We start from the raw sequence: 20,562 nt of genomic DNA, 5'->3' as shown, positions 1-20,562 counted from the left end.
CTGGGGTGGGCTGTTTGCTCACAGTAGCAGCCACAGCTACCTTGACCCCCTTCCCAAACAATAAGGAAAGCCCATGATGGATGAGGTGACAAGTTTCCACAAACACACTGTATAAAACCCTGCCATTTTGTTTTTTGGGGCTCAGACTTTGGGGAGCTATCTCCCTGAGCCTGCTGGTATGACGAATAAATTTCTCTCCACCTCTCTGAGTGCCACCTGATTTCTCTGGGAAATTGCCATAACATAGGTATTAATTTCAACACCGATAAAATCAAGTTATCCATACCTAACTTAAAGAGATATCATGAGGATTAAGATAAAACATGCAAAACAATTGCTACAGTGATAGCCTAGGTTAGGGAGATGAACTTCCCAAATGAATTTCCTTTTCTATCAAATGGCTCTGGAATGTGGGAAAAAAACTGGAGATGCATAAGCTGAGATTTGTAACTGTATTTTGGGCATGAAGCCGAGACAAAAAATGAAATTTTAGCGGTAATAGTGAGAGAAATAGACAGATAAGTGATTTTTTATTTGGTAACAAATAGAACGGGATGATTGATAAATCAGTGGATTAATCTCAGAGAATGGTATTATCATTGAGAAACTAGCAATGAATGGGGGGATATTAGTCAATCAGTTCAGTTTTAAGTACTGCAGGCAGAATTGAGGCTGAGGTATTACAGTCAAGGCCATCGTCTTGATTTCTGTTTGTCCTATTTCCACTCTGCTCTTGTTAGGGGGAAAGGCTGTCCTGAGTTAATCCCATACAGGCTTTGTGGACTCCACCCCCACTCCAGACTAAAGCCATCAGGACACTGGGAAAGACAAATCCCATCACCACCAAAGGGAGGGTGGCTGGGACCTGAGGGTGGAGTTAAGCAGCCAGGTTGGGTATAAAAACCAAACACGTGGGCCTTGGGCTCTCTCGCTGGCTCGTGATCGCTCGCCTCCTGGCTTCACGGCTCCTGGCTGGCGGCGAACTCTGAGAGCGCCATTTTGGGATTCCTGATCGGCAGATCGGGTAGGACTCATTTAAAACTTTGTCTCCCACTTTTCTCCCAGAGCTGTACATTTCCTCATTTCCCCTTCCCTTGTAAATAAACCTTTTATTAACCTTTCACGTGTGCCTGCAGTAGAGCATTGATAAGTCCTTTTAAGCGCGCAGGTGAGGACCCACAGTCAGGCACCTCGTTTTGTATCGGAGTTGCTCTACAACACTCTCAGACCGAGGCAGATAAAATAATGGAGATGGTTTGGGGCAGGTGAAGAAAAAGGTATACTAAGCAGGAGTTACATGTACCTGGGTTCTGTACAAATTAGAACTCTGATACTCAAAGAGTATGTATGAAATTTTTAACTTATTTCAACATTTCTTTCAAAGTAGGTGAACAGGTAGCTAGATAAAATTTATTAAGTATAAGCTATGTTGCACTGTAGTAATAATTAACTCCCATGCACCAATATCTTAGCTTAAGAAAGGCTTATTTCTTGCTCCTACTTTATGTCTAGTATGGGCTGGTGATCTCTGCTCTACCTAGTCACTCAAAGACTCAACTGATAAAAACTCCATGATCATCTTACAGAAAAGGTTGAGAGTCTGGCCCATGCCCAAACATGTCCTCACATGTTCAGACACAGGCATCCTTTAGAAGGAGGGGAAACAAGTGGCTCTGCCACGGACCACTCAAAATATTAAATTGAGCAATCATTGCTCAAGTAATTTTTTCATCTAATTTTCATGTTAATGGACCAGTCAGAATTCTACTGACTTCTAGTCTCATTTGCATAATTGACCAGAATAAGAAATATCCCATCTTTTCTATGTGGATATAAACTCTACTATCCAGGTAATTCAACAAAACTCAAAGGTTCCTTGAATCATTTCCCGTGGGCTGAAGTTCTCATAAAACCCCAAATGAACATATATATAATTGCTTCAACTGGCTCGTGGTCATTCTGGGATGACAAGGCTGACAAGTACACTCTTCCTTTGCTTGGAAAAGGGTTAGAAGTAAATATACTGTCAATTAGACATCCAGATAGTACAGGTGGCTTAAATATCTTCAAAGTGGCAATGATTCATTAAGAAAATGAGGTATCGGGCCTCCCTGGGGTTAAGACACAACCTATGAAGCTGTTTGAATCACTGCAGCACGAATTCGATCCCTGGCCAGGGAACTACCCACATGGTGCAGCAGACCTCTCCTGGCTCGCCTGCTGCTCCCCTCAGTGGTGTATTTCAATAGATCCACCTGTTCTGTTCCCATTCTGTCTCTGGTGAATCCTCTCACCAACCCCCCACATCTCTGGCCTGTACCCCAGTTCTTGTATGCATAAATAAATCTAAAAAAAAAAAAAGGAAAAATGTGGTATCAGTCACAGAATCCATTAAAACAGTGTAGTTAAAGTACTCAGTTAAGAAAAAAGACAGAGTGGTCCATTCAGAGAGATTTTTCACTATTAGGCCAGTAGTTCTTAAAAAGTGAACCAAATTTAAATAAAATGTGAAAAAAAATCTAAAAAAAAAAAAAGTGAACCAAGGATCTTTGGAGTTCCCTGAAACCATTTCAGGTCATCCAAGAAGTCTTTCCTTGTCCAAATACATATCTAGTGGTGGCTGGAACTTGTATTCTTCTCCTAAGACAAACCATTATACAATTGTAATAAAGTGAATGCAGAATCAGATATTAGTATCTAGCATTCTTCAATGAAATTAGATAATAAAAAGTGTTCTTCTGTTAGGTCAGAAATTAAAGATATTTGGAAGAAAAAAGGGTAAAACAATACCACTCTTCATATTGAAAGTTTTTGTTTTGAAAAATAGTTATTTTCATAAAATGTCACCTATGTTTGTATGCAATGTTTTGTCATTATTTTTAAATGAATAAAATTTTATTTATTCAATTTTGATTTCTCATGTAGTAACTAGTGATTGGTAGAACTCTAAATATAATTTTTATGGCTGTAAAGGTGTCCTAAAACCAAACATTCTTTAACTGTTTTCTAGACTAATTCATGTTGGTCAGACACAGCCATCATAACTTCTGTGTGCTGGGTAAATTCACTCAGGGATTGGAAATCCAGAAAGTCTATAAACTAGAAGCGGTTCTCATATTCTTCACAAGTTAAACAAGTGGATTCTGAATTGAAGAGATAAGAAACCACAAAAGTAGACTGGTTCTATCCAGAGTTCTAAAGGTCAGATAAGTCTGTTTAGAAACATGCATTTTGAAGGAGACACATAGTCTATATGTGGGATGGAATGACTTAGCTGTGACTAAGCCTAGCTTCGCTGTTTTTTGTTCATGATCATTCATTAGACATTTTCTTCTTTTCAAACATGGTCATTCAATGTGTTACAAGATACTAGTGAAAATTAAAGAAATGGGAAACAGTAAGAAGTTGAAGCCATAAGTCACAACAGAAATGATACTGGAAAGGCAGAAACCTCTGCAATGATTTTCCCATTTTCAAATTTGGAGATGCTTGAAGGACTTCTCCTCTATTTATCCTTCAAGAAAGTTCTTGTTCAATGTATACACCTTTCATCTGAACAACAATAATATAAAAAAATCAAAGGTAATCTATAACATGGGTTTCAGGAAATCTGCAGAGTTTGAGAGGGTCTTTCCTTGTGGTAGGACAGCCTGTTACTTTCTTTTTTTTCTTTTTCAAATATCTATATTCTCCCAACAGTTTTCTCATGGAAAGAAAAAAAAAAAGCGAAGTCCTTTCCAACAAAATAAGAAGCAAAATTTGTTACCCATGTTCTTTTTCTTCCACCAAAGACAGAGGCCATTTTAGTAGTGCGTCCTTATATATTTCCTCCACTCTGAAACAGTCCTAGAAGGGCTCAAAAAAAAAAAAAAAAAAAGGCTGGGGGAGAAGGTAGAAAATAGGGATGTTTAAACTATACAGAATAAATAAATAATTCAGTGATATTAACCTCTCAACTACCTGCAAAGCATTCTTTGTAGCTCAAATGGTGAGCAGGCCTTGTGAGAGAAATGGTGTTTATCATTTATTTAATACACATGGCTGCAGCCTAAGGAAGAAAAGTTTAAAAGTAATGTCAACAGGCAAAGGATCACACTAGGAGTCATCGAGCTCACCTTGCGTTTCTCCCTGAGGCAGAGCTGATGTGAATTCATTCAGGGCCATTCTATTATTCATGCAAGGAACTGTCTATCACAAATGCAATATGAAAAGAAGGTGCTCCCCATGTGAGGCATGAAATATCATCTCTAATAACTGGCAGTTTAATTTCAAGATTTCGGGACTGCTCATTTAAAAGTACCTGAAGCAAAGTTCCAAAGCATGGAATGATAAAGGAAATCATTGTTGTTATACTTTAAGATCCCATGTCCTATTTCTACTAGAAAATACAAGAAATTGGGTTAAACAGATGTGGAAAATAATGCAAAGACTGACAATAGAATGTCATGGCAGCCTGTGCCTCAGAGTAAGAGCTTTTCACCCATCTGAAAGACATTCACCAGGACATAGTCTTGGTAATTATCTTGGAAGACTGCTCTAACACTTTTCTAATTCTAGGGCAACAGAAAAAAGAATTCACAAAATTTACAGTGGAATTTAGAAGTTAGAAGAAAACCTAGATCTTGAAATACTATCATTTTTGTTTTCTGATCGACTCATAGATCACTGACACTTACACCCAGAGAGGACCTTACAGATCAGCCATTATAAAAAACTAATGTGTGTGGTTAAAAAACTGAGAACCAGTGGCAGATAAGAGAACAAAACTTTGACTTTAGATTGCTCAGATTCTACTATATTCTATACCTTTTAAAAATTATCTTTCAAAAAAATATGACATAGCCATAACTAGGGTTCAAATTTCACTATATAAATGATAATTTCAAATATGTCCCCTGGCACATACTCAAACTCCAATGATAGTACATGCTCTGCTTAATGGCTGCTTCTTTTTTTTACATTAAAGAAGGGGGACTACTTTCTCAAAACTATGAATTAAATGTCTTAAGGGGAAGCTGATGGTCTGGGTGACAAGAGCTAGGCATGTGGGATTCTTCAAATCAAGGCTCTAGAGGAGACCCAGAATTAGAGCAGTGGGTAGAGCAGATACAGAAAAGGAAGCCAAGGTCCACTCAGCCAAGAAAGGGAGCTAAAAATAGGAAGTAAAACAGAAACTGGGGCAATGGACCCAGGACTCCCTCTCCAATGGAGGAAAGTGCAAGAACAGCAGCAGATGTAATCAGGACCCTGTCTGGGGCAACAGCCTGGAACAGATGATCTCTGTGAATGGTTTGTGTGTGCCAGCTGTGGTGGGGTGAGTGGGTGGGCTGACTACGAATAAATGCAGGATGGAGACAGGCTCACACATAAGGGAAGTGTTAAGTTGGTTGGCTTGCTATATTTCTGGTCTAGTCCCAAATTTTCTCCAGCTGGACACCTCCTAGCATAGTGGGAAAGCACTAGCAACAACCAGAGCCTCAGCCCACCCACTGCTAATGAGATCTGTCTGTCTTCTTGGGGGTCAACTAGTTCTAAGTGCACCCTTGGGCACCACCATTAGAATGTGAAAGTCATCAAAGTAAGGGACTTGCAGGCAAAGAAAATGAGAACATGGGACAAATAGTAGCAGAGCTTGAATGAGAGAATAAAGATGTTACTGCTAAGTAAACATCCAAACCTCTCAACTGAACGTCAAAGGATGATTTGACCAATTGACTGGTCTTTGCCTATAGTCTAATGCTACACAGCCAACTCACAGGGTGTCAAGCCTCCACGGGTGTTAAAATTTAGTGACTCAGGTCAGGGCACAGTGTTGAGTGAAATCATACACACACACTTTTCCTTGGTTGTCTGCCAAATAATCACACTTCAGGTCATGCCACTTTGAGGTATAGTAGGCTTAGAAATTTAGGGCAAAGGAAAATAGGAGTGAGGCAAAATAGGGGGTGAATGAGAGAAAAGAAACTGCTGGGGATGATTTTTCAACAGTTTGGCTTCTAAGAAACCAGGACAGAAAGTCACCTGGTGTTCCAGAAATTCTAAATCCTGAGGTACTCAATAACAAGGAATCATAATGAATAAACAGAGGTTGGGGCAATAAGGATTCTGAAACGGTTGAGGACAGCAGGGATGGAGGGTAGAGTGGTCAGAAATAGAGCTTGACAAAAAGCTTACAGAGAGTGCTGCCCAACAGTGCTAGTAAGAGTCCACTTGGAAACAAGAGGACACAGTTTGAGCCTGGGAGCTGATTTTGGTAATGATGGCATAGGAAAGATATGGACAGGCATCCATGGCATCATCCATCTTGAAAGGTGCCAGGAAAATATCCAGGAGGGTCTGGCACATTACAGATTCTCAAAACATGTTAGCTCCTTTCCATTCCATAAAACTACTTTGGGTGACATTGAAATAAGAGAATCTCCACTATACACACAAAAAATTGAAAATATTACAAAATTGAATATATGCATACTTATGACCATATCACTTTCTCTTATATACAAGAGAAAGGTGTCCACACATTTATCAAAATGCATATAAAAGGGATTCTGTAGCAGCAGCACTCCTAATTGACCTGAACTGAAAACCACCAAAATATTTATTAACAGTAGCATGGATAAATAAAGTGTGGTAAAACATTATAGAATACTGTATTTATTTACCCTCATTGCTGTATAGCATTCTATTATAAAAACAAGGATAATTATTACACACATAATGTTAAGCAAGAGAAATCATACACAAAAGAGTACATATTATATAACTCATTTAAATGAAGTTCAAAACAAACGAAAAACATTTTATACTACTGTGAATCAGTATCATGGTTACTCTTAGTGATGGGGGCAAGAAAGATTGACGATTTTTTAAACAATTATTGATATGTCAAAATCAATCGATGTCCTATTTTTAGGAAGGACACTTAAACCAACATGGTAGTTATTTTTTTTAAGATTTATTTATTTATGTATACAAGAACTGGGGTACAGGCCAGAGGTTCGGGGGGTGAGAGGATTCACAAGAGACAGAGTGGGGAGCAGAATAGGTGGATTGACTGAAATACACTGCTGAGGGGAGCAGCGGATGAGACAGGAGAGGTCTGCTGTGCCATGTGGGTCACCTCCCCAGCAGGGCATTGAACTCCTGCTGCAGTGGCTGAGGAAAGCTTCATAGTGCTGAAACTTAACCCTTTGAGCCACCACAGAGCCCTCTATGCTAACAATTTAAAGAGAAGTGAATTTGAACTTAAAGAGAGGGATCCTAAACAGATAATTATCATGTAACTAATGGTAGTAAGAATAGATGTAGCTCTTCTTTGGCAGGTAGTGTAGTAGTATAATGGAGAAAGCATAGGCTCTGGGGTTAAACAAAGCTGAATTAAGTCATGATTTTGCTGCTCACTTGTTCTGTAATTGGGGAAAACCTCTCTGTCTTTGATTTTCTTGTTTATAAAATGCTAATAAAAATATCTGCATTATAGGTGTATTCTGGAAATTTAAGGAAATGGCAAATGACATGTACTAACATGACTGTTTATGTTTGTTTCCTTCTTCTCACCTTCTAAGCCAGCATACATATATTCTGTCTTTATGATATGATTACATGTGCACTTTTCAAGGCTATTGTTTCTCTTGGTCACATAAAATGCTGGCAAATATGTCATATTTAAGCCAAATATGACAAGCTGTCTCTACAAAGCACAATTTGTTGGTGTTGTTTCTTCTTACTGGACAACCACTACCACAGTTTCTGAGATTGATGTCAATGAACTCCACAGTTTCTTTTGCATATTTTGCATTTAACGTTCAATCACACTTAGCATGTATAGCCTACTTCGTTCTCATTAGTTCTCTGCAAACTACACCCCCAGACCCCTCAGATGTAAACTGAAGTTTCAATGCTGATGGATAGCATTGCAAGCACAGACCAGCTGAGAGAATCTTCCCTACTATTCCATAGTATGTGCAGCTCACAGAGCGAATGACTCCCCATTTTCACAGACAAACTCACCTGCTGGGAGACTGGAACAGCCTTGAACATTCTGACTAGCATGAGAGGTTCAGCGGACAGTGAGAAAGCCTGAAGTGAAGGAATATCAGGGAACTGGGCTGTACAGAGCTGGGGAGGCAGAGGTAAGGCAGGGAATGAAGGTCACGACCTCTTTGATACTTCCTCTTCCCCAGGCTTTATGTCCAACTTCTGAGATCTTTATACCAGACCCATTCCCTAATTTCTCATCCTGCATTCTTTTCACACATCCTATTCTTCCTTCCTAATTCTATAGTTCCTTTTCAGTTTTTCTTAGCCTTATGTTTCTATTTCTCTTTCCAACCAGATTGGTCTTATGTATTTATTGAGCTCCTAAATAGAACCCATGCCCTGGAGGAATATCCTAGGAAATTAAATACATTATATTCAATTTATTTTGAAATTAATATAACAGCAAGCGAACCAAAATTTCATTTCTTTATATACTGGTTAATGAACCTACATTTGGCAGACATAAAAGCTTCTTTCAGAGCTTTCTCCTTTTTTAGAAGGTTTTTTAAAGAGTAGCTTTATAGGCAAGTTTCAGTAGGGGGGTGAGGATGGAAGTTTGATAGCACAAACCTTCCCCTTTCTCTCAATTCCAAGCTTCCCTTCTTTTGCTGAGCATCTTAAACAAGCAGGCGGATGTTTTTCCTCCTTTATTTTTTAATTGCTTATGTTGATGTGCAAGACAACATTTTCAATGAGATGCAAACGGAGTTGCCCACACAGCAATAATGGGCGCTTTGTGGGCTTCTCAGCATGTGCTATGTTTCTCTGAAGCCTTTAGGTCCATATCCCCAGCTCTACAAAGGGGTCAATACATTTGAGCTTCCCTCCCTCTCATACCAAAGAGATGCTCTGACTGTGAGAAAAACAGCAGGTAGAATAGCCACCAACAGAAGTTTCCCCTCCCTCCCCATACTAATAAGCATATCACTTCTTTTCCACTGACAGTCAATTATTGCATTTTAAGTAATCAGTTACACTTTATGAGGATTTAATGAAATGCTGCCATGATATGGTAAACCAGAACTGACTGAAAAAGCTATTTCATTCAAAGGTTTGGGCTATTCAATTAGTGTTCCCTGTTAATACATCATGATAGCAACTGTGATTAGAAAAAATAACATTCACTAATTTACACCTGAATGACACATAAAAGGTTGCTAAGTGCTTTAGAAGTATAACAGGATTATTTTTGATGTGTGTAGTAATATATTTTCTTGCTAAGGACAGAATTCTGGCTAAAGACTAGAATGAAAGAATGAATACACAGACATTACCTATCTTGATTTAGCATTATTCTCAAGGCTAACTATTCATTTAAATAAATATTTTTGCCTTCTGTGTAACTATTAATGTTTCCAGTGGCACTTATTTAACATAGGTGGCACCAACTATTGATGTCTAGCCTTTCTCAGGTCCTCTTAACATAATTATAACTACCCAAACCCAGAAAATGTTATGGGGAAAGAGTAAAGATGTTGTCTGGGCAACAGGCTGGGGGCACTAGAGACTTTTGTGGGTTTGTTATGTTTTAAGGCAGGACAAAAGAGGGTTCCTGCTTCAGAAGGGATAGCTCACTCTGAGGCATTAAAACTAGAAGTGAAGGGTGAAACTAAGGGCACATATTCCTTAAGAATTCCCTAGACTTCACACAAATCAGTGAACAAGCTGTGATATAAAAAAGAATAAACTTACAAAGTCCCCAGTCTTAAATGATTTAAAAAAATGTCATGTCCTGGCAGGCTCAGGAACCTCGGAATATTATGGGAAACTTGAAAAAAGAGAAATTTAGCTTTGCATATTTTTTTAAGTCTAATCTTAGAATTCTTATAAAAATTTCCAGCAAAGCAAACTTAAGATCTATATGGTGGATTGTCTTTCTGGCTGCACCTATGTTAATGATCAGATCAAATACAAGGTGATCACCTTGTTTTATGATCAAGAATAATTTTTCTTTAACATAATTTTTTATCAAAGGAAGGGTGTCTGTAGAGAGAAACATTATATTTCAAAGGAGAACTATTTATCACCTACAGCACATTCTTCTGTGTTATCAGAGTCTAACCCTGTTCAATGTCTTTGAGCTATTCTGTAACTCTGATAGATAATGCACACTCTGTCTTGCCTGGCCGAGATTTAATTAAGTTCCTCTCTAACTTTGGGGAAAAAAAAGTTTTTGGTAGATGTAAATTGAACTAGATTCTGTTACTTTCACAAATTAACAATCCTTATTAAATTTTCAGTTCCTCCATTTTTCTTCAATGAATGGCTTCAGTACTCTAAATTTTTTAGTTTTTTCCCCCTTCTGCTTGACTTTGTATCACCATGTTTTAAAACCTAATGGCCCCAAGTCCTTACTGGGTTCTAGGCTGCCTTGCAGTTGACCCTTTTACTTAAGTTCTGAAGTTCTGCAAGCTGAGGCAACTTGTCCTAGGTCCTGAAAATCTCACATCACAGAATATCATGCATGGATGAGAATTCTCCTTGGAAAATTGGCTAAATTCTTGGGTTATACATAACCCTATAAAAGAATGTGGCTAATATCACCAAGAACATCAACATCCCGGCTTAAGAATCTCAAGAACTAAATGAGAGGTACAGTATAATCAGAAGACTTTCCTCTACTCATCTCTTAGAGTATCTTGAACTGATAACACTCAAGGTATCACTCCGGATTCTTAACTTTAAAATAACCTTTTCGTTTTTTCTATTTTTTTCATTTCAGTCACCCCTTTTTTAAAATATCTGATATCGGGCCTCCCCGGTGGCGCAGCGGTTGAGCGCTGGGTTGCGAAGCTGCCCGCGGCCTCTGCAGCGCCGGTTCAATCCCAGGCTGCTCCCCTGCCACTGGAGGAGGGTCCCGGCCACCGGAGGAAGGTCCCACATGGCGTGCAGACCTCTCCTGCCGCCCGCTGCTCCCCTCAGCAGTGTACTTCGGTCCTTCTGCCTGCTCTGCTTCCCGCTCTGGCTCTGGTTAATTCTCTCACCCTCCCGCGCTTCTGACTGTACCCAGTGCTTGTATGAATAAATAAATCTTTAAAAAAAAATAAATAAAATATCTGATATCTAGGACTTTCAACAGACTTTCGTCACCAATTCTCAAAAGATAATTCAATTGATTATTCAGAAGTGACAGCAACACGAATCCTTTAGGGACAATTTCTTAAGCCTTTCTTTGCCTCATTCAGGTTGCTTATTCTCTCTCCTGACTGCTACAGCAATAAATAACAAACAAAAGTGAAAACTGACAATATTAAACTTTACTTGGACCATGTACATCCAAAAAACAAAGACAGTTAAGAAATCCCTCTTTAACCTTTTGATTACCTGGATACAATAAACTAGTTGCACATGACTATCCTGCCTTCACATATTATTCATTTTCCCAGATAAGACCCATCTCCATCCTTTCTCAAGACTTCCATAAGACTATTGCCATAACAACAGTTGCTTTGTAATCAAATACCTAACAGTATTTTTATCAATAAAATGATTATAGGTAACGCTTGACTTATAAGAAACAATGTTCTTTTTCTGAAATTCCAGAGACTTGCTCTAGAATGAAAATAATAATCAGACTTACTTGATCAATGTTCTAACAAATATCTTTTCTACCTCACACAAATTTTGTAGTAAATACTACCCCTCCAATTTGCTTAAAAAAAAAAAAATAAAACAGGAAATGCAACCCAAGTATTGGGGCCCTGGAAGAATGATATCAGCACAATCACAGGATGGCCACTGGTCAAAACAACATTAAAAGAGAACTTCCCAATCCACATGCCTCTCCCCATTCCCGCTTTTGTCCCTTTAAAAATTCTTTGAGACAGTCCAGTAGTATAAACTGATATATTTCTGAACAGCAGTTTGCTAGTACAGATCAGGAACCTTAAAATTGTTCAGATCTGGGACTCCTGTGGCCTAAGGGTTAAGTCTCAGCCCTATCACCTCTACAGTCTGAGTTCCATCTGGCCGGGGAGCTAACCCACATAGGGTGAAGCAGACCTCTCCTGTTTTGCCCTCTGCTCCCCTTAGCAGTATATTTCAGTTAAATCTGCCTGTTCTGCTCCCTACTCTGTCTCTGGTGAATCCTCTCATCCTCTGTACCACCTCTGGACTACACTGCGGTTCTTCTACTAAAAACATAAATCTTTTAAAAAAGAAAAATAAATAAATAAAAATAAAAATTCTTTGAATCAATGATCCATCATCTCCTCAGTTTGCTGAATCCTGAAAAATATTATTTCCTCCCACTAACTCTTACCTCGAGTGTACTGGCTTTTGAGTGGTGAGCAGCTGGACCTTGACTCTGGTATCAAGACTTGTGGATTATATACTTATTCACTTATCTTTGTAAAACCCGCATAGACTCACATCCTTTTCCTTGAGATGTTCATCATTAATGAATGATTTCTCTATTGTAACAGCCTGAATAAAATTATCTCCTTAGCCAGCTAGTGCATTTTGTCTTCAAATTAACATTAGACAGATTAGTAGAAGAAAATAATTTAATTACATACATATGGAGAATCTTCATGGATGTAGTGTATCTTGGTGCCAAGGAATAGGATAGGGACCTGGAACTTCAAGGAAAGAGGAAGGGAACTCACATGATGAGGAAAGAATGACTCACTGATGAATGACAGATGCTCTGTAATTAGAACTTTGCCTGTCACGTAGAAATGTTTCTCTGATAGAAAGGTTGCTCCTGGTAAAAAACCCTAATTCTGATAATAACTCATTCTCATTATTTTAGGTAGTTAAGGAATTGGTAAAAATTTCTCATAAGTCTGTAGGGCCTCAATTGACCTCTACTAAAAATAGTCCACACAAATGATTTCTGTTCCTTTTGTCCTCAATAAACTTTTTCTTTTCTAAACAAGAACAACAAAAAAATAGTCCACATACCAAGTGACAAATCTTGGAAAGATCTATCTAAATATTTTGTAAAGAGCTATTATTCAATCACTTCACTGAATATAATTTTACCTAAAAAAAAAAAAACAAATTGGAGGAATATAAATAAGCAGTAGACATAGTTAATAAAATGCATGCTTAGTTTATGGGTGACACAAATGATATCTGCAATTCACTCTGAAATATATTTTTAAAAAGAGAGGATCTAGCTATCCATAGAAGGATGAGTTGCTACATAGTTTGTGATGAAGCAAGTATAGTAAAAATTTAATTACTGCCTCACAGTGGTGAGATTATTAATGTTCACATCAAATATAATGGTGAAATAGTGAGATCTTTTCATCTAAGACTGGGAAAAAGACAATTATATCCTTTCCTACCACTTACAGATATAATTTTTTACTATAGGACTTAGTGCAATAAAGAAAAGAAAAGAAATAAAAGGCATAAAGTTGTACTGAAGAAAATGAAACTTTTAATTTTCAAATGTTAGGACTGATTGTAGAAAAGCTAAAGAATCTACAAAGCAATCGCTAGTATTAAGTGAACTTAGCCAGGCCAAAGGATAGAAAATCAATCTATGAATATTAATTATACTTTTATATTCTAGCACAAATAGCTAGAATGTAAAATAGGACTTACAACAGTATCAACAAAATCAAATACCTAGGAATGAGTACAATAACAGATATAGGGTTTTACTTTGTAACCTATGAAACATTTGTGAGAAGAATAAACATCTAAATAATGAAGCTTATTATATTCTTCCATTAGAAGACCAACTATTTTTATGAAGTCAACCCTCCTCAAATGGATTCATAGATTCAACTAAATTTCAAATGACCTTAAACTTATTATAGCAAAAAATAAAATATATAAGTGAGTTCTTCAGATTTTGACAATCTTTGAAGGCTTTTAATGAAAACAGCTCATTTTCACTTAAGAAGCATTCACTTATCTTGTTGATATTGCAAATATTTTGAAGACAAGGTATATTATTTGAAACACCAGGTAATTAGTGAAGTGACTGGAATGTCAGTGTTACCTGTGTCCATGAGTCTTATCAGTGACCTTAGACACCTTTATTCGTTATTCGGTTGATAGACCCTTGCTAACTCCAGAACATCTTGACTAAAGGCTGAGAACAACACAATTAATAAATGTTAAATTAACATCACTTGAAAATGGGGATTGGGGGAGCGGGCCTCCCCGGTGGCACAAGAGGTTAAGCACAGCACTGTGAAGCTATTCACAGCCTCTGCAGCATTAGTTCGATCCCTGGTCAGCCAGGGAGCTACCCACATGGCACAGCAGACCTCTCCTATCTCGCCAGCTGCTCCCCTCAGCAGTGTATTTCAGTCAGTCTGCCTGTTTTGTTCCCTACTCTGTCTCTGGTGAATCCTCTCACACTCTGCACCACTTGCCTGTACCCCAGATCTTGTATGCATAAATAAATAAATCTTCAAAAAAATAAAAAAAAAAAAAACCAGGGGGAGTAAAATTAAAAATAAGGTGAAAAGGCCCTCCTTAGTGGCCTAGGGATTAAGTCTCAGCATTATCACCACTATGGCCTGAGTTCAACCCCTGACCAGGGAGTTAATCCTGGTTATGGTGCAGCAGACCTCTCTTGTCTTGCCCGCTGCTCCCCTCAGCAGTGCATTTCAGTAGATCTGCCTGCTCTGCTCCCCACTCTGTCTCTGGTGAATCCTCTTACCTCCTGCATCTCTGGCCTACACCCCACTTCTTCTATGTAAAAATAAATAAAATTTTTAAAAATAAGGTAAGAATGTGTTCATGAATTTATGTACAGAAATAAAAACTAATTTAACTTATTGTATATTATAATATGAATTTAATCTATAATGAAATTCACCATACTTTAAAAACAAACAGCAAGGATGCTTAGCTTCTTTATGTTGAATTGGGCCCATTATTAACTGTCAATTTTTTTCAATAATGAGCTATAGTTGTATTTAAGTTCTAAATCAGATTCCATATGCTTGAATATGTACTGTACTGTACTATACAATAGTAATAACACGATATTTATAAGATTGGGAATTGGCTACATTACTTGACTAAGCTAAAAATAACCTAAAAATTAAAGCACATATTTAAAAATCATTATACAGGAAAATTATAAAATCAAATATAAAATGACTGAGATTTAAAGAAGTTCTGATTGGAGCAAACAGTTTATAGCCTAATGTATGCCAAAAATGCTATTTTTGGCTTAAAATACAAATGCAACTTTAGTTTGCTTGAATAGCCATGTGGCACCTAGCTCAATGGCAAATTTACAGGATCTTTCTAATAAATTCTTTAAATGAAGAAATAAGAGTGAAATTTCACCAGCAGTGAAATTTGGAATAGTAGAAAATCTTGAGCCATTAAGTACTAAAAATCTGAAAATTCTGATATGAAATGGCATAAAGTAACCTAAACCATCATCAAGTTGCCAAGGTAGTAACCTAAACTAAGAAAAAAAGGCAAGTCAACAAACCTCAAGAATTGTTCACCTAACTTCTTATAATGTAGATAAAAGCAAGTCCAGAAGGTGCATAGGTAGTTTGAGACAAGGAAAGAAATTACCCTTAAAAGTGAAAGCTCTCAGGATTCTAATGGAATAGACATAAATTCTTGCCATTTTCAGAGATGACATCCATAAGAATTGGATACATCCTTGGGTGATGAAATTAGACATTCAATGAGCTCTCAGAAGAAAGAGCTAAACCCAGTTTCAACATCTATAGCTGACCTAGCCCTCCTTCTCTTATGCCTCCACTCTCTTAATACATACTTTCAGATCACAGAATAAATAGAAGGCAATATCCAGTCTGTTGGGCATGTACAGAGGAAGGCAGAATGCAAGGGATAGTGATAAATTAAAAAAAAAAAAAAATGACGGGCCTCCCTGGTGGCACAAGGGATTAAACACTGCACTATGAAGCAATCTGCAGCCTCTGCAGCACGAGTTCGATCCCCAGCCGGCCAGGGAGCAACCCACATGGTGCAGCAGACCTCTCCTGACTAACCCACTGCTCCCCTCAGCAGTGTATTTCACTCAGTCTGCCCGTTCTGCTCCCCACTCTGTCTCTGGTGAATCCTCTCACCCACCCCCCCATCTCTGGCCTGTACACCAGCTCTTGTATGCATAAATGAATAAATCTTAAAAAAAAAAAAAAGAAAGAGCTCATTCATTTCCATTGGTCTCTTATTGAACAGCTCAGGCTCCTGTCATTGAAATCCCTCTGTCTCTGCTGCCCACCCATGGTTTGATTGTTCCTTGCACTGGATTCTCTCTGTTCCCTGCCAGCAGCAACCACTTATACCATGTTGGCTTATTCAAGTGACTGGGATAGAGGAAATTTGGAGGAAATAAATAGGGTAGGGGCCTTATCTGGAAAGAAGTTTGGAAAATCTGGGGAGAAACAAGTTTAAAAAAATACAGTTGATGAAATGCCCAAATTTAAGAAAGATTTTTATCAAGAACACCCTGATTTGGCTAGATGCATAGCACAAGAGATGAAGACATACAGAAGCTGCAAAGAAATTAGAGGTCACAACTGCCCAAAGTCAGTTCTGAATTTTTATGAAGCGAATTTCCCTTTCAAATGTCATAGTCATGATTGCATTACAGAATCCACTGCCATTCAAGCTCAGGGATGGTCAGTTGCTCTAAATGGACAGGATATGGTTCGAGTAGCAAAGACCGGATCTGGGAATCATTGTCTTATTTGCTGCCTTCCATAGAGGGAGGTGATGGGCTTATTTACTTGGTGCTGGCACTAAGTCAAAGAACTGACTCAGTCAACAAATAGCTGCTCTATTGTATAGAGCATGTCACTTAAAGTCTCCTTTGCATCTATGGTGGTGTCATATGTGATTAGGAGTGGGATGTAAATATCTATATTGCAATATCTGGAAGACTGATTGACTTTTTAGAGTGTGGAAAACCAATCCAAGAAGAACAACCTACCTTGTCCTTAATGAAGTAGACAGAGTACTCAATATGGGCTTTGAACCCTAAATAAGGAAGATTATGCATCAGGTGAGACCTGAAAGGCAAATCCTAATGTGGAATATACCTTGGCCAAAAGAAGTAAGACAACTTGTTGAAGTTTTGCTGAACGAATATATTCACATAAATATTGATGCACTAGAACTGTGTGCAAACCGTAACATTCTTCAGTTTGAGAATGTGTGTCATGAGGTAGAAAAGAATGAAAAACCTATTCACCTGATGGACGAGATCATGAGTGAGAAGAATAAAATCACTTTTTCACTGAAACCAAAAGAAGATACAAATGAAGATGAACTTAGCAGAAAAATGAGAATAGATGGGTATCCTGGGCCTCATGGATATCCATGGTGACAAGATCAACAGGGATGTGACTGGATTCTAAATGAATTCAAACAAGGAAAAACCCCTATTCTGATTGGTAGAGACGTGGCCTCCAGAATAGTTATGATAGCACTCCACAGTAGGGAAGTCACATTTCAAATGTGAATGATGGTGTAAACTAAGCATATGCATATGCTACTACTGCAGCTGCACCTATGGATTACCCAATATCACCAGGTTATCCCCAATAAGACATAAGTATATGTAAATATCTGTTTTTCATACTTGATCCTTATAATGTATACTATCAGACAAGATAGTTATATAAGAAACAGGAAATGCAGAAATGGCTGGCATGTAGCAGTGATTATGGTACACTTCTTCACCATTTAAGTTGAATATTTCTCCACATACCTGAAACAGTTTTAGTGTTTTTATCATTATTATTTTTTGGTACTAGAAAGTGAAGGCAGTATTTACACAAAAGTAAATATACAGTTGTTTAGAATACAATAAATGAAGGCAACACATGACCTTCCAATAAAAATATTTGAGGCTAAAAAAAAGAAAAAGTAACAAAAAGAAGTGACCCACACAATATGGGAAATAAATTGAAAGTCTAGGACATTGCTGTACCATAGAATAACTCTCATACTTAAATAATATTCCACATGGATTAAATTAGAATCTCAGGCACTTAGTAATCTTTAAAGCTCCCAGATTTCTTCTATGTGCAGCTACGTTTGAGCAATGCCTCTCAAACATTAATGTGTACAAGAATCACCTGGGGATCTTGTTAAACTGCAATTTCTATTCCATAGGCCCTGGGTGGGGTCTTTGATTCTGCATTTGTAATAAATCTCCAGATAATACCAGTATCTCTGGTTTAAAGATGAGATTGGAAAGCAAGAGTCTAAATAGAACTAATGATATAAAGCTGAGAAAATGAAAGGAGAAAAACATGAAAATTATGCAGATATATATGCTTTTAAAGACAAGCAAGCAAGGAGAGGTAAAAAAGAACATGAAATCAAAGACATCATATGATCCAGTTGAGAAGGAAAAAAATATAATTGAAGAAACAGTACCAGAATCTGGAAATTTGCTGTGTTCCAGAACTTAAAAAGAATATAAAACAAGTAAAACACCAGCTCAAAAGATGATAAAACAACTGATCTTTTTAAATGGAAAGGGAGAATATCAAGCTAAATGGAAAATATGGAAAACCAAAATATTATATCTAACAATGAAAAATATTAGAGTTGCAAAATAACCAGCATGAACTACAAAAGATAAAAGTCGTAGAGATATAAAGATTAAAACAAATAGTGAGAAAATGATGGATAAAAAGAATATAGATAATTCAATATGGATAACTAGCATCCTTAAAGAATCAAATAAGAGGATCAGAAAAAAAATATTGAAAGAAAATATGAGAAATGTTCACCTGAATGAGGAAGAGAAACTAAACTGAATATCGTTAAAGACATACACACATACAAACACTCACACACACAAAAAAAAACCCCTAAAACTTGAAAGGATACAACATACATCAGGATGCAAGAGGGTTCAAATAAAATAATGTCCTCAATAAGTTACTTAACTTCAAGAACAAAAAAAAAAGTTTGCGGGGAAAAAGCAATTTACTTTCACGTATAATGAGAAAAATCCTGGTGCCAGACTTTTCCATAATATCCTTCTATGTCAAAAGACAATGGAAATAAGTCTACAAAATTTCAAAGAAAACATAAATGTGCACTAGAAATATTTCAAGTAACTAATCTTATTCAAGTGCAAACGTAACAGGTAGATGTTCTTGATCATGACAAAGTTCAGAGAATGTATATGAACTCTTCTTGAAAAAACCAAATGCTTTGTGATGACATGCAGGTAACCAAGGCATAAGGCAAAATGATTAAGTCATCAGTGAAGAAAGTCATGCTGAAATGAGCTGGTTTTGTTTCTGGAATGGCACAAAGCAGAGCTTGTGGACTTGCTTCCCCAGGGCGGGGGGCGGGGGGGGGGAAACTGATAATTTTTTTTTTTAAATAGTTTCTAGAAATGATCCTAAAGGTTTACAGAAAATAGAGAATCATTTATTTGAGAAAATCTACTAAAACTTGGTAAGGACAAGTGTTTGTGGCATTTGAACCATTACCAGCACCCTCCTTTTTCCCCTTCCATTACAATTCAGCCAGACAAATACTCCAGTTCAGATTTAGTATATAACCAAGAACACAAGGCTTACTCTCCCTTTAGCTCCTAGGTAGAGGTTGATCTTGCTTTAGGGACTGAGCAATAGTACTTCTCATTCTAAACCAGATACCTGCTGCTGATGCTAAGTTCCAGAAATTCCAGAGAATTTCTGACTAGCCTCAATTCATGGAATGGAAGCTCTACCTTGAACATGGTGCTTGCAACTGGAGCCCTTGTTTGCCTCACCCCAGCAATGTAAGGCAGGATTCCATGCTAAGAGGGTAAGTTGAAAAGATTTCAGACTATTGCCCACCTCATAAATCATCAAGCACTCAGCTCCAAAAATAGGATTGCCACTTAAAGAGAAGCATGACACTGTCTCCCCCTCTTCAGATCCAGAGCTGTGGCTCAGATTTTACCCAAGTGAAAAGCAACCCCAAAACAGAAAGATCCTAACCTCTTTCCAAAGGAAGTGACTACATTTCCAACAGAATGCAGAGACGTTCAGGCCTAAAGCAGTTCTGAAGAAAAGTAAGTAATATTATGGTGAAAGATAATTGGAAGGAAAGTAGTAGATTCATTAGAAATACAGGCTTAGCAAACTGGATTGTTTGTCAAAGGAATGAGCGAAAGAGAAAGCTGAGAGGAACACTTCTGGATCAGACCCAATCTCATGCAATGACCTCAAGAATCATCCACTCAGTGGAGCCCAGATTTGACTGGATCCATTTGTAGAGTTCTTTATGCCCTAAGGCATTAATGAAAACATTAGAAGAAACGGCCAGATATTAGTGGAGCTACACAACTGAGATTAAGAGACTTAGACAATATGGATAACTAGCATCTTAAAGAATCCAATAAGGAGATCAGAAAAAAAAACATTCAAAGAAAATATGAGAAATGTTCACTTGAATGAGGAAGAGAACTAAACTGAATATTGTTGATAGAAAGCCCAGCCAAAACTAATGTCATCTCTAAATGACAGTGGTCATACCAAAGCTGTACCCACTGAGGAGCAATTTCAAAGGATTAACACTGTGTGTAAGACATAGGCTTCACTAAAA

The 20,562-nt window shown here is 37.6% G+C and overlaps 1 pseudogene; it reads left to right on the top strand.

Moving 5' to 3' along the window:
• The first annotated feature begins 16,287 nt into the window (after window positions 1-16,287).
• Window positions 16,288-17,464, top strand: LOC119239557 (probable ATP-dependent RNA helicase DDX5; annotated as a pseudogene).
• Window positions 17,465-20,562: the final 3,098 nt, after the last annotated feature.

This window comes from Talpa occidentalis, unplaced genomic scaffold, assembly GCF_014898055.3.
Source record: "Talpa occidentalis isolate TD23 unplaced genomic scaffold, MPIMG_talOcc4v2.1 talOcc4.11, whole genome shotgun sequence".
Taxonomy (NCBI): domain Eukaryota; kingdom Metazoa; phylum Chordata; class Mammalia; order Eulipotyphla; family Talpidae; genus Talpa; species Talpa occidentalis.
The sequence above is the reverse complement of the archived record's forward strand: the minus strand, read 5'-3'. Positions and strand labels throughout refer to the sequence as shown.